This window comes from Muntiacus reevesi, chromosome X, assembly GCF_963930625.1.
Source record: "Muntiacus reevesi chromosome X, mMunRee1.1, whole genome shotgun sequence".
NCBI lineage: Eukaryota > Metazoa > Chordata > Mammalia > Artiodactyla > Cervidae > Muntiacus > Muntiacus reevesi.
This window is the reverse complement of record NC_089271.1, coordinates 137,500,933-137,514,556: the sequence shown is the minus strand read 5'-3', so window position 1 is coordinate 137,514,556 and position 13,624 is coordinate 137,500,933. Positions and strand designations below refer to the sequence as shown.

The 13,624-nt window shown below is 38.6% G+C and overlaps 1 pseudogene; it reads right to left on the bottom strand.

Moving 5' to 3' along the window:
- Positions 1–9,001: 9,001 nt before the first annotated feature.
- On the bottom strand, positions 9,002–9,467 carry LOC136154022 (ubiquitin-conjugating enzyme E2 variant 1 pseudogene; annotated as a pseudogene).
- Between the last annotated feature and the right edge of the window lie 4,157 nt (positions 9,468–13,624).

Sequence of the window (13,624 nt, the reverse complement as noted above, 5' to 3'; positions counted from 1 at the left end):
GTAAAGTTGTAAGACAGTTTCACAGGACAATATTTTCTCTTAACAGAATAAGCCTCAGTTTCCTACCCTATGAAATGGGCATGATAATACTAATACACAATTTGTTGCTGTTGTTCAGTCGCTCAGTCGTGTTCGACTCTTTGTGACCCATAAGAGGGTGTTTGCCATGACCAGTGCATTCTCTTGGCAAAACTCTTAGCCTTTGCCCTGCTTCATTTTGTACTCCAAACTTGCCTGTTACTCCAGGTATCTCTTGACTTCCTACTTTTGCATTCCAGTGCCCTATGATGAAAAGAACATTTTTTGGTGTTAGTTCTAGTAGGTCATGTCGGTCTTCATAGAACCATTCAACTTCAGCTTCTTCAGCATTAGTGGTTGAGGCATAGATTTGGATTACTGTGATATTGAATGGTTTGCCTTGGAAATGAAAAGAGATCATTCTTTCATTTTTGAGGTTGCACCCGAGTACTGCATTTTGACTCTTTTGTTGACTATGAGGGCTATTCCATTTCTTCTAAGGGATTCTTGCCCACAGTAGTAGATATAATAGTCATTTGAATTAAATTCGCCCATTCCCAAGCGTTTTAGTTCATCGATTGCTTACATGTTGATGTTCACTCTCGTCATCTCCTATTTACCTTGATTCATGGACATAACGTTCCAGGTTCCTATGCAATATTGTTCTTTACAGCGTCGAACTTTACTTCAATCACCAGTCACATCCACAGCTGGGTGTTGTTTTCACTTTGGCTCAGCATCTTCATTCCTCCTGGAGCTATTTCTCCACTCTTCTCCAGTAACATATTGGGCACCTACTGACCTGGGGAGATCATCTTTCAGTGTCATATCTTTTTGTCTTTTCATGTTGTTCATGGGGTTCTTAAGGCAAGAATGCTGAAGTGGTTTGCCATTCCTTTCTCCAGGGGACCACATTTTGTCAGAAGTCTTCACCATGACCCATCTGTCTTGGGTGGCCCAATATATAATTAGTATTAGTTACTGGAAAAAGTTACCAAGTTGTAGGAGAACCTTAATTGTCTTGTATTTCAAGACAAGAAATGTAGCTTTTATTTGTTATATACAACAGGGTGTCATCAAACTTTTTAGCAGGTTAGTTTTAAGAAAATTGGTACAATAGCAGTGGGTAGGAGGAAAAACTAAAGGTGGGCAGGTTATTTGACTTGCCCAAATGATGTGTTATGATAAAAATTGCTAACATTTATTGAATGTTTGCTATATGCCAGGCACTGTGCCAATCCTTTTTCTGTCTCATCTCATTTAATTCTTTCAGCCACTCTGTGAAGTAGGTAATATTTATCTACATTTTACAGATGAAGAAACTGAGGCACTGAGCAATTAAAAAATTTACTTAAGCCATAACTTAGTAGGAGGTAACCAAAGAAGAGCTGAGTAAGTAGCAGATCCACGGTTTGACGCAGATTGTCTGGCTTCAGAACCCTCAAGCTTAAACACTGTAGTGTACCGTTGCTAATGTCAGTCAACAACTCCACAAAGTGCCATCCATATTTACCCATTAGCATTACTTCAAAGAGCATTTGACAATTTGAGGGTTTTCTGTGTAGGCTAATTATTCAGTTGTCTTCCATGATCTGGGTATTAAGTGTCTTGAGTCTGTGATTTTTTATCTATCCCTCAAGCATATTTTAAAAAAAGATTGTTTATAGTGGAAATCTTACTAAATATACTGTAAGTTTCACTGCTTTTGTAAAGAGTTTTCTTGAATCTGATTAATTCCGGGTTTTTATATATGTCAATTCTTTTACTTTGGAAGCTAAACCTTTAGAAACTATTAAGGTTTGGAGTACAGTGTGAACCTACAGTCACTTCTTTCTTTTCTTCTTTCTTCTTCCCTTTCTCCTTCCCTACCTCCCTCTTTCCTTCCTTTCTCTCTCCTTCCCTCCCTTCTTTCCTCTTCTCTTCTTTTTCTCTCCCTCCTTCCCTCTTTCTCTGCTCTTCCTCCTTCTCTTCCTGCTTCCCTCCCTCCTTCTCTCTCTCTCTTTCTCACTCCCCGACTCACCAATACTCTCAGTTGTTAGTGAGGGCTTACTTTCCCCTTTTGGCCTTAAGCCCCCAGGTCACTTGTACATACTTCTTGTCTCCTTCCTTGTGATCTGCTGTCTCTGCTCACAGATGTCAGAATTCTGTTGCTGTTCTTGTGTTTTATAACATGGATCTTCTTTCCTCTTTGATATTCTTCCCATTGCTTTTCACTGATCTCTCTCCTCCCTTCCTATACTCTGTTTTGCTGCAGTGGGACTGGATTTTGCTATCTAGGCTAATCAATCAACTATTCCTTTTCCCTGGGCAAGGCTGGGGGGAGTTGTGTAAAATTTTACCCCTTTTCTCTGGCCAGTGAAAACATTATTGACAAAACCTATAAACTATGCACTTTTTACTTCTTAGCTATCTCATAGTTTCTCTTATTTTGGGATTCTTGTTTGCTTTAAATAGCTGAGGTTACTAAACATCTGACTAAACATCTAAATCTGGAAAATCTTAGCTCTATATTTTTTCTAGAATAGAAGGCTTAATAGCATTTATCTTTGAAAAGTCTAAATTGTGATAGTTTTAAATTTAATTATTGCAATAAGCATAAAATAGCAATGTACTTGTTAAATACTCTAGTCTTTCAACTATTTTCCATTTAAAACTACATAAGTTCTGAAAATTTTAGTCCACAAAAAAATAAGCAAACCTGCACATGGATGTTTATGTCAGCCTTATTCTTAATTGGTGAACTTAAAAATCTTCTGAGTCTAGTGGCTCAGAAAGTAAAGAATCTGCCTGCAATTCAGGAGATCTGACTTTGATCCCTGGGTTGGAAGATCCCCGGGAGGAGGGCATGGCAACCCACTCCAGTATTCTTGCCTGGAGAATCCCATGAACAGAGGAGCCTGGTGGGCTATAGTCCCCATGGTCGCAAAGAGTCAGATGTGACTGAGTGACTAACACAAGGAGACAAGGACAAGGAAAAGCAACCAAGATGGCCTTCAGTAGGAGAATGGGCAAATAAACTGGGGTACACCCAGACACTGACAGTATTATTCAGCACTAAAAAAGAATGAGCAGTGAAGCCATGAAAAAACATGGAGGAAATTTAAATGCACATTACTAAGTGAAAGAAGCCAATCTGAAAAGTCTACATACTATACAATTTTAACTATGTGACATTCTGGAAAAGGCAAAACTATGGAGATAGTTAAAAGATTAGTAGTTTCCAGGGACTGGGAGATGGGGAGGAGGGACAAATAGGTGGAGCCCAGGTGAATTTTAGGTCAGTGAATATACTAGTATGATTCCATAATGATAGATACATGTCCAAGTAGACAGATACATTTGTCCAAGTCCACAAATTATAAAACACCAAGAGTGAGCCCAAATGTAACTTACTTCAAGTGATAAGGATGTATTGATGTAGGTTCATCAGTTGTAACAAATGCAGCACTCTGGTGATAGGGTGTTGATATTTGGGGAGGCTATGCAGTTGTGAGGTCAGGGAGTATATAACGTCTTTGTGCCCTCCCCCCCAGTTTTGCTGTGAACCTAAAATTGCTTTAAAATAAAGAAGTATTTTTAAAATTGAGATATAATTAGCCTATATAACATTGTGTAAGTTTAAGGTGTATAGTATGTTGATATAACACATTTATATATTGCAGTATAATTACCACCTTGAGTGAGTGAGCGAGTGAAGTCGCTCAGTCGTGTCTGACTCTTTGCGACCCCATGGACTGTAGCCTACCATGCTCCTCCGTCCATGGGATTTTCCAGGCAAGAGTACAGGAGTGGGTTGCCATTGTTGGCCAATACCTCCATTATATCACATAACTATTACTTCATTTTGTGGTTAGAGCATTTAGTATCTAGTCATTTAACAACTTTAAGGTTTGTAATACAATATTTCTAACCATAATTTCAATGTTCCGCGTTAGATCTCCAAAACTTATTCCTCATCTAACTGCAAGTCTGTACCATTTGACCAACATCTCCTTAATTCCCCCCCCCCCCCCTTCAGGCCCTGGTAACCTCCATTCTACCCTCTGTTTCTATGAGCCTGACTTTTTTAGACTCTACTACATATGAGTGAGATCACACAGTATTTCTCTTTTTCTTTTTCAGTTATGTCATATAGAATAATGCCCTCAAGTTCTATCATGCTATCACAGATGGAGAGATTTCCTTCTTTCTCATGGTTGAATAATATTTAATTGTGTATATATAAATCACATCTTTTTTAATCTATTCATCCACGGATAGGCACTTAAGTTGTTTCCTTATCTTGGATATTGTGAATAACACCGCAGTAAACATAGATATGGGCTTCCTTTGCGGCTCAGTTGGTAAAGAATCCGCCTGCAATGTGGGAGACCTGGGTTTGATCCCTGTGTTGGGAAGATTCCCTGGAGAAGGAAAAGGCTATCCACTCCAGTATTCTGGCCTGGAGAATTCCATGGACTGTACAGTACATGGGATCACAAAGTCAGACATGACTGAGAGACTTTCACTTCACTTCACTTCAAACATAGATATGTGGATATCTCTTGATATTCTGTTTTCATTTTCTTTGTATATATAACCAGAAGTGGAACTGTTGGCAGTTCTATTTTTTAATTGTTTGAGGAACTTCCATACTGTTTTCCATAGTGACTGCACCAAATTTCATTCACACCAAAAATGTATCAGTTCAGTTCAGTTGCTCAGTTGTGTCCGACTCTTTGTGAGCCCACGGACTTCAGCAGGCCAGGCCTCCCTGTCCATCACCAATTCCCAGAGTTTATTTAAACTCATATCCATTGAGTCAGTGATGCCATCTAACCATCTCATCCTCTGTCGTCCTCTTCTCCTCCCGCCTTCAATCTCTCCCAGCATCAGGGTCTTTTCAAATGAGTCAGTTATTTGCATCAGGTGGCCAAAGTATTGGAGTTTCAGCTTCAGCATCAGTCCTTCCAATGAACAGTCAGGACTGATTTCTTTTAGGATGGACTGATTGGATCGCCTCACTGTCCAAGGGACTCTCAAGAGTCTTCTCCAACACTACAGCTCAAAAGCATCAATTTTCCGGTGCTCAGCTTTCTTTATAGTCCAACTCTCACATCCATACATGACTACTGGAAAAACCATAGCCTTGACGAGATGGACCTTTGTTGGCAAAGTAATGTCTCTGCTTTTTCATATGCTATCTAGTTTGGTCATAACTCTTCTCCAAGGAGCAAGCATCTTTTAATTTCATGGTTGCAATCACCATCTGCAGTGATTTTGGAGCCCCCAAAAATAAAGTCTGCCACTGTTTCCCCATCTATTTGCCATTTTCTCCACATCCTTACCAACACATGTTGTCTTTAGTCTTCTTGTTGATAGCCATTTTAATGAATATGAGGTGATAGCTCATTGTAGTTTTGATTTGCATTTTCCTGGTGATTAGTGGCATTGAACATGTTATCATGTATGCCTTAGGCATTTGTAGGTCTTCTTTGGAGAAATGTCTATTCTGTTTCTCTGCCCATCTTTAATTGGATTTTTAAATTATCAACTGTATGAGTTTTATAAATATTTTGTACATTAACTCCTTTTCATATATATATGATTTGCAAATATTTTCTCCTACTCTCTAGGTTACTTTTTCATTTTGTTGACTGTTTATTTTGCTTTGCAAAAGATTTTTTGATATTTTTCTCACTTACTTGTTTTGCTTTTGTTGCTTGTGCTTTTGGTTTTATATCAAAAAAGAATCATCACCAAGGCCAGTTGTCAAGGTGCTTTTTCTCTAAGGTTTTTTCTAGGAGTTTTATGGCTTCATGTTATATATTTAAACTTTTAATCTGCTTTGAGTTAATTTTTGTGAGAGGTGTAGGATACAGGTCTGGTTTAATTATCTTACATGTGATTACCCAGTTCTCTTAACACTGATATTGAAGATATTATCCTTTTCACATTGAGTATTCTTATGTCCCTTGTCAAATATTAGTTCACTGCATCTATAGATTCAATGCAACTTCTATCAAAATTCCAATGGCATTTTTCACAGAAAGAAAAAGCAGTTCTAAAATATATACAGAACCACAAAAAACTCAGAGTAGCCAAAGTAAGTGAAAGTCACTCAGTTGTGCCCAACTCTTTGTGACCCAGGCCAGAATACTGGAGTGGGTAGTCTTCCTCTTCTGCAAGAGATCTTCCCAACCCAGGGATCAAACCCAGGTCTCCCGCATTACAGATGGATTCTTTACCAACTGAGCTATCAGGGAAGCCCCAAGAATAGCCAAAGCAATCCTGAAAAAGAAGAGCAAAACTAGAGGCATCATACTCCCTGGTTTCAAACTATACTCAGAACTGTAGCAATAAAAACAGTATAACAGTGGCATAAAAATAGACACATAGACTGATAGAACAGAATAGAGAACCCAGAAGAAAACTCCCCCATAAAGTCTTAATAAAAAATTATGTAAGTTCTTGATTTTTAGATTATATGATTTTTTAAATTGCTATTACAGTCACTCTAGAAATTTAAAACAGCATTTAAATTATTTTATAACTGAATAGGCTTTAGTTAATTTTTGACATGCTTTCTAGAAAATATTTTAATCATAACTCAATCTAGTACAGAGTTAAATCTGTAAGGCCCATTAGCTTTTTTAAAAAAAATTTATTGAAGTATAGTTGATTTGCCTAAGACTAACACATCATTGTAAAAGGGCCATTGACTTTTGAAGAGAATCTTCTAGCACTCAGGATCTATTTGAGAATTAGTGAGACTTTGTTTGGTCTTCCCTGGTGGCTCAGACAGTAAAGAATTCACCTACAATGCAGGAGACCTAGATTCTATCCCTGGGTCAGGAAGATCCCCTGGAGAAAGAAATGGCTACCTATTCCAGTATTCTTGCCTGGAGAATTCCATGGACAAAGGAGCCCTGCGAGATATAGTCCATGGGGTCACAAAGAGTCGGACACAATTGAGCGACTAACTCTCACTCTCTCTCTCAGGACTTTGTTTAAAAGCAAAATAACAAAATGAAACACTAGCTCTGAGTCTTTGAAACAGAAGTTTCTTTTCACTAAAGTAAAATTGTTTACATTTATAGATGCAAATAGTTCTTAGTGAAATTATTGCCTTTTAAAATTTGCTTTTGAATACTAAAATTCATAACCTTTTTTCCTTAAAGAAATGATATGACGTCTTTCTGAGAACCTGTCTGCTTTTAGTTTAAACTGGAAAACATTATCAAGGTTCATCAAAATTAAAGGTGGGAAAAAATAGGTTCTTCTTATGCCTTAAACTTATTAGAAAATATAAGACTACTTTATCACTAATGGATTTGCTTCAGGTTAATCATGTAAAATGGCCCTATCACTGCCCTATTTAACAAGCTGTTTCCCTTTGTTCAAGAGTCTTCAAATGAGAATGGAGGTATATTCCAGTCCATTTACATTGCTTATAAATCAAGCAAATCTCCTCCAAAGGAAGAGTTTTATTTGATAGGAGAAAATGTTTTAAAGTAAGGCAAACCTCCTGATTTATACATTCAATTGGAAATGAATGTACACATTCAGTTGGAAACCAACCTCTGAAACTGTTTTACCTGAAGAATTACTAAGAAGGTGGTGACTTTTCCAAGAATGATTTCCCCAGGAAATTGGATCATTTTAGAAAAATGGCAAATATCATGAATGGCATGTGAACTGGCCCTGCAAAATTAAAAACTGAAGACTCTATCCACTCTGCCTGGGTCAACAGGGCATTGGTGCTGGCTCTGTGTTACATTACATTAAGGTCATTGTTACGGGTCATGAGGGGTTAACCACAAAATACAAGGCAGAGGCATGGTTGGATAGACTCTGTCAATCACTGTGAATTTATGTAGCAGGCTTACAAGGCATAAAATGATTTTGTCCTTAATCCCAGGGCCCTGGGTAGCATTGGTGGACTGTACAGTGACATTGAGAACTGGAATTGTAAAGTCAACACAGAATAAGTTCTCTGAGGCTTCGTGAAGTCTGGGACTATAGTTGCTCTAACAATTCATTGTAATGTAAATGGAAAATATATTTAATCTTATGTGTCAAACATTGATCAGTCAATTAATAGTGGCTATCGAGGGCTTTGTGTTGAGTAGGATTCTTAGGCTTATCTAAAAGGAGTGCTGAGATTAGGTAGCAATATATACCATAAACCTGAGAGGAAGAAGTGGGTGCAACCTTGCTGATTGATTGCCATTCCTGGTCTGGGAGTTGCTGCTGTCTCTTAGACTGTGACCTATCTTGCCTAGCTAGCTCCTCATTGATGGTTATTTTTTTTTAATTTTATTTTTAATTTTGCTTTTATTTTGACTATGTTGGATCTTTGTTGCAGCACACAAGCTCTCTAGTTGCCCTGCAGCATGTGGGATCTTAGTTACATAACCAGGGATTGAACCTTTGCCACCGGACCACCAGAGAGATTGCCCTCTTTGATGTTTAACAAAATTCTCTCACCCAAGTTATGACCAGGGTCAATTATTTCGACAAATTTATGAAAACTTTGAGGGGAATCTGGCCTTTGAGACTAATGTACCTACTTTTCCACTTGTTGATGGGATCACCCCTTGAAAGAAGAGAATGTGGTCATATTATCCTTTCTTTCTGAGGCTCACTCTATTGTGAGACTGGCTTCTGAAATCAGCGTGACACAACCTTCTTGAGATGGGTGGCTAGTCAGTCTTTATCTTTAACTGCCAGTTAAATTTAACTCCCCAGATTAGTCAGATGGCCTTACACATCTACTTGCTTGAATGTGTGGTTTTGTTGTTGTTATAACACAACTTATATATTTAAAATGGACAAAAAAATAGTATCATTTACACTATCTTAAGATAAACTTTGAATGGGAGCTTCCTTTTAGTACTTCCAGGTCTACAAGACATATCTAGAAAATTTGCTACTGTGGAAAATGAAGACTGCTTAAGTCGAATGGAGGGAGTTCAGAAGGGCCTATGGTTTTTCTTTTTGGTTAGTTGCTATCACACTTTCCTTCAGGTAACTGAGGGAGTTTCATATTTTCTTTAGACATCATTGAGGCTTCCTTGGTGGCTCAGATGGTAAAGAATCTGCTGGAAATGCAGGAGACCTGGGTTCGATCCCTGGGTAAGGAAGATCCCCTGGAGAAGGGAATGGCAACTCATCCCAGTATTCTTGCCTGGTGAATCCCATGGACAGAGGAGCCTAATGGGCTATATTCCATAGGATTGCAAAGTTGGACAAGACTGAGTGACTAACACTTTAGACATCATTAGGTGCTGAAGCTCTTGCAGGAAAACTTTTATGCTATATAAATTCTGCCATTTTGCTAGCACTGAGAGGGCTCTTGAGTCCACCATTCCATCAGAACTATTAACTCCATTCATATTAGTTTTTACTACAAATCTTATAAAAGTGTGTGCTTCTTGGTATTTAGGTTCACAGTCTATTTTAAGGGTATATATTAATCATCAGGATCCACGGTGGCATCTTGCATCACTGTCACTCAAAGGCCAGCACCTAGATTGTGCTTTGGAATGATTCTTTTCCTAGCAGCAAGTATCTGCTTGGATCAGATCTGCCTGATCTCTTTGGTGGTCAGAGACTCATGTCTGTTTCCTGTCCACCTTGTCCTATACTTTTTAATATGGTGGATCTCTTGGCCTGAATTGCTGGCCCAGAGCTTTACCAGCCATGCTGTCACTTGGCACTTGACCACATCAAATTCTTGTTACCTGCTTAGACTTTGGTTCTTTTTTTTTTTTTTTTCCCATAAGCATTGGTATATATGCTCTCCAGGTTTTTATTTCTGTATCTACTCAGTTTCTGGCCCACTGCTCTTTATGGATAGCTATAAATTTCTCACTTATAACTCATTGCCTCCTTCAACTTTTAACCCATTAGTTGTTTCAGACTGAATTTTACATCTTGTGAAAACACTTAGTTCCAGTCCCTCACCCTCTCTCTATGACACATCAGTTCAGTTCAATTCAGTTCAGTCGTTCAGTCGTGTCTGACTTTTTGTGACCCCATGAATTGCAACACGCCAGGTCTCCCTGTCCATCACCAACTCCTGGAGTTTACTCAAATTCATGCCCATCGAGTCGGTGATGCAATCCAGCCATCACATCCTCTGTTGCCCCCTTCTCCTCCTGCCCCCAATCCCTCCCAGCATCAGGGTCTTTTCCAACGAGTCAACTCTTTGCATGAGGTGGCCAAAGTAATGGAGTTTTAGCTTCAGCATCAGTCCTTCCAATGAACACCCAGGACTGATCTGCTTTAGGATTGACTGGTTGGATCTCCTTGCAGTTCAAGGGACTCTCAAGAGTCTTCTCCAACACCACAGCTCAAAAGCATCAATTTTTCAGCACTCAGCTTTCTTCACAGTCCAACTCTCACATCCATACATGACCACTGGAAAAACCATAGCCTTGACGAGATGGACCTTTGTTGGCAAAGTAATGTCTCTGCTTTTTAATATGCTATCTAGGTTGGTCATAACTTTCCTTCCAAGGAGTAAGCATCTTCTAATTTCGTGGCTGCAGTCACCATCCACAGTGATTTTGTAGCCCCCAAAATTGAAGTCTGACACTGCTTCCACTGTCTCCCCATCTATTTCCCATGAGGTAATGGGACCAGATGCCATGATCATAGTTACCCAGTATTGACAAAAGGCTGTCAGGTGAGTTAGGAGTGGGCATGGGGTTAAGTGAATGATGGTTGTGGCCTGTCCCATAGAATCAACACAATAGCATCTACCAAACAAATTTGGGTCTTCTGAAGCCAGTCTGAGGCGTTTAAACCAGAGTAGCAAGGCTGCAGGCTCCAATAATCTCCTTTTGGCAGGCTGAAAACATCATACTTAAATTTGAATCACATGTATCAACATGCATCCAAACCTAATCTTCCAATTAGGTTAAACATATAAGTACACTACCATGTATAAAATAGATGTGAGATGGTGGCGAGGAGGGAGATCCAAGATGGAGGGGTATATGTATACTTATTCACTGATTCACTTCTTTGTACAGCAGAAACCAACACAACATTGTAAAACAATTATACTCCAATTAAAAAAAAAAAGCATTCAACTAGAAAAACAGAGAGATGGAACAGTGGAAATAAGCTTATGGGTTTGTACTTAGAATGAGTCAGTAATTCTTTTAAAATATAGGGTTGTATACTATGGTGAAGTCACTTTACATTCATGCTTGTGTGTGTGTTCAAGACATAATTTAAGAGCAAAAGGGGACTTTAGGGATCATATAGCCCAATGTTCTAATTTTACAGATGAAGAAACCAAAGCCTGGAGAGGTTAAGTGGCTTGTCAAAGGTCACATAGCTGACTAGTAGTACAGCTAGGACTAGAAAGAACCCAGGTCATCTTACATGCATTCCTTTTTAGGCACTATTCTGTCTCTCCACAGTTGCATTGTTTTCAAATTATGAGTGACTCAGCTCACTTCAAAGGGCATAGAACTAATTTCCTTCTGATTGAAATGAGGCAGTCACAGGGTTTCACACAAGAAAATTGAAAAATGATGTATGTGACTTATTTCTTTGTTCCTCTCTGTTTTTGTCTCTTGATCGATAGGCAAAGGAAGCTAGGAGAAATAGTTGGAAGCAAGACAAGGCAATCCAAATGCTTCCAAGGAGCAGAGGGCTCATACATTAGGGAAAGCAAACTAGTATCTGCTCATTGTTGGAGTGAAAACAGACAATCATATGTATCTGTCTCATTAGAGAGGTAGACCAAGGTTGTAACTATCAGAATCTCTGCTTCTAAATTGCTCAGAGCCTAGAAGATAATGGATGCTGACTCTAAAGGGAGTAAAACACTCCTTATTAAGTGAACCAACCTTGGTACTAAGAAAGAAGGACACCTTGGAAGACATCCAAGTCTAGTAGGAGGATTGGCTCTTCTTTTAACAAAGGGAAAATAGTAACTCCTGGTTTAATGGAAATGTTCCCCCAGTGTATTGTGAAATTGTTCATCTGAGATCTTTTACTTGGGATCACATGCAATCTGTCTGCCTATTACTAAATTGGACCTGCCTACCTCATTTTTATTCATTTTGTTATTATTGTTGCTGTCTATTCATTCATTCTTTCAGTATTTATGTGTTTACTACATTCTAAACACTATTCCAGATGCTAGAGATACAATGTGAAACCAAGTCCCATATCTTGGTTTGGAGAGGCTGCAGTCTAGTGTGGAGAGAAAGATAAGTAAAAACAATAAATGGAGTCTGAAAAAGAATGTGATATAAATATCCTCAAGGTACTATAAAATAGCAATTATCTATCTGAGATGGACAAGAAAGGCTTTCTGGAAAGGTTAGGCTTGTGTTACTCTTGAAAGGAAAGTAGGAGCTGGGCAGTCAGTTGAAAGAAGAAATCTGAGAGGACAGAATTTACAAATACAAAAAGCTGAGATAGCCTAACACATTCCATGTTCCCACAAGGTATTTAGTCTCTCTGGCCTGTACAGTTTGAGCAGTAGGGTAGTGAAAGAAAAATCTGGAGAAGTAAGCAGGGGTGAGGGCTTTGTCTGCTGAAGATGAAAGTCAGTGAAGTCTACTTAAATATTACACCTGCAAAATATTCTTAAACTCGACACATTGTAGTGGGTAGTGTGCTGTAGTGAAAAGATTATGGTCTTTGGAGTCAAATCCTTCTGCAATCATTTCTAAACTGTGGACCTTGGGCAAATGACTTAATTGCTTTAAGTATGCTGCTTTGCTTTTAAAATGGGGATGGTTATTTCTGCTTCTTGTTTGTAGAGAAGAGTTAATAGTCTATGTGAAATCACTGAACATAGAAGTAGCAGATAATCAATGGATGTTCATCTTTTATTCTCACTCCTTTTCTTCCTTACCTTCTTCCATTTGCAGTCTGACTAATCGCGCCCTCCTTCTTTCTATGGAGATTTGCTGGGTTTACAGAAATGGTGGGTGTCTTGTGTGGCTTCACATCCTTGTTTATTAAGTGGATGACATTTAGAAAACAATTTTGGGAAAGTTTTGCCCGCATAGCAGTAAATGTACCAGACTGCTACAATGTCCACAATTGATTGGATCTGCTTGCTGTTGCTGGGTGACATATTTAAATAATCCTGTCATAGACATGAAACATGAAGCAGTTTTGCAATTTGTAATCAGAACTTTACCTAACAAAACTATTGCAGCTGTGGTAGGATTGAATTCATTCTTGCATTCCCTCTCTCCCTAAACCTATCAAACTGTCAACAGCCTGCCTTTTGGGAAAAACTAGACATTGTTTTGCCATATGTTTTTCCCCTGTGTTACCATACTCAGTTCTTCTACTTGTGCTATAAAGATATCCTACATTTAAAAGAAGAGGTCATTTCCAATATACTTTGTTTAGGTAAAAAAAAAAATCTCAAAAAGATAAGGAGCTTAATAGGCTTGAAGAGAATGAGTTTCCATAATGTTCTGAACTAGAGTTATTATTAGATTCTCACTGCTCCTGAACAAATTGGGTGTGGCATCCACATAGATGACTTTGGGGCCATCATTCTTCACAATCACCTAACTTGCTTGGTTCCTAGAGTAAGAAGAAAGTAGAACAGTTATCTAGTTTCCAACCTTCTGTC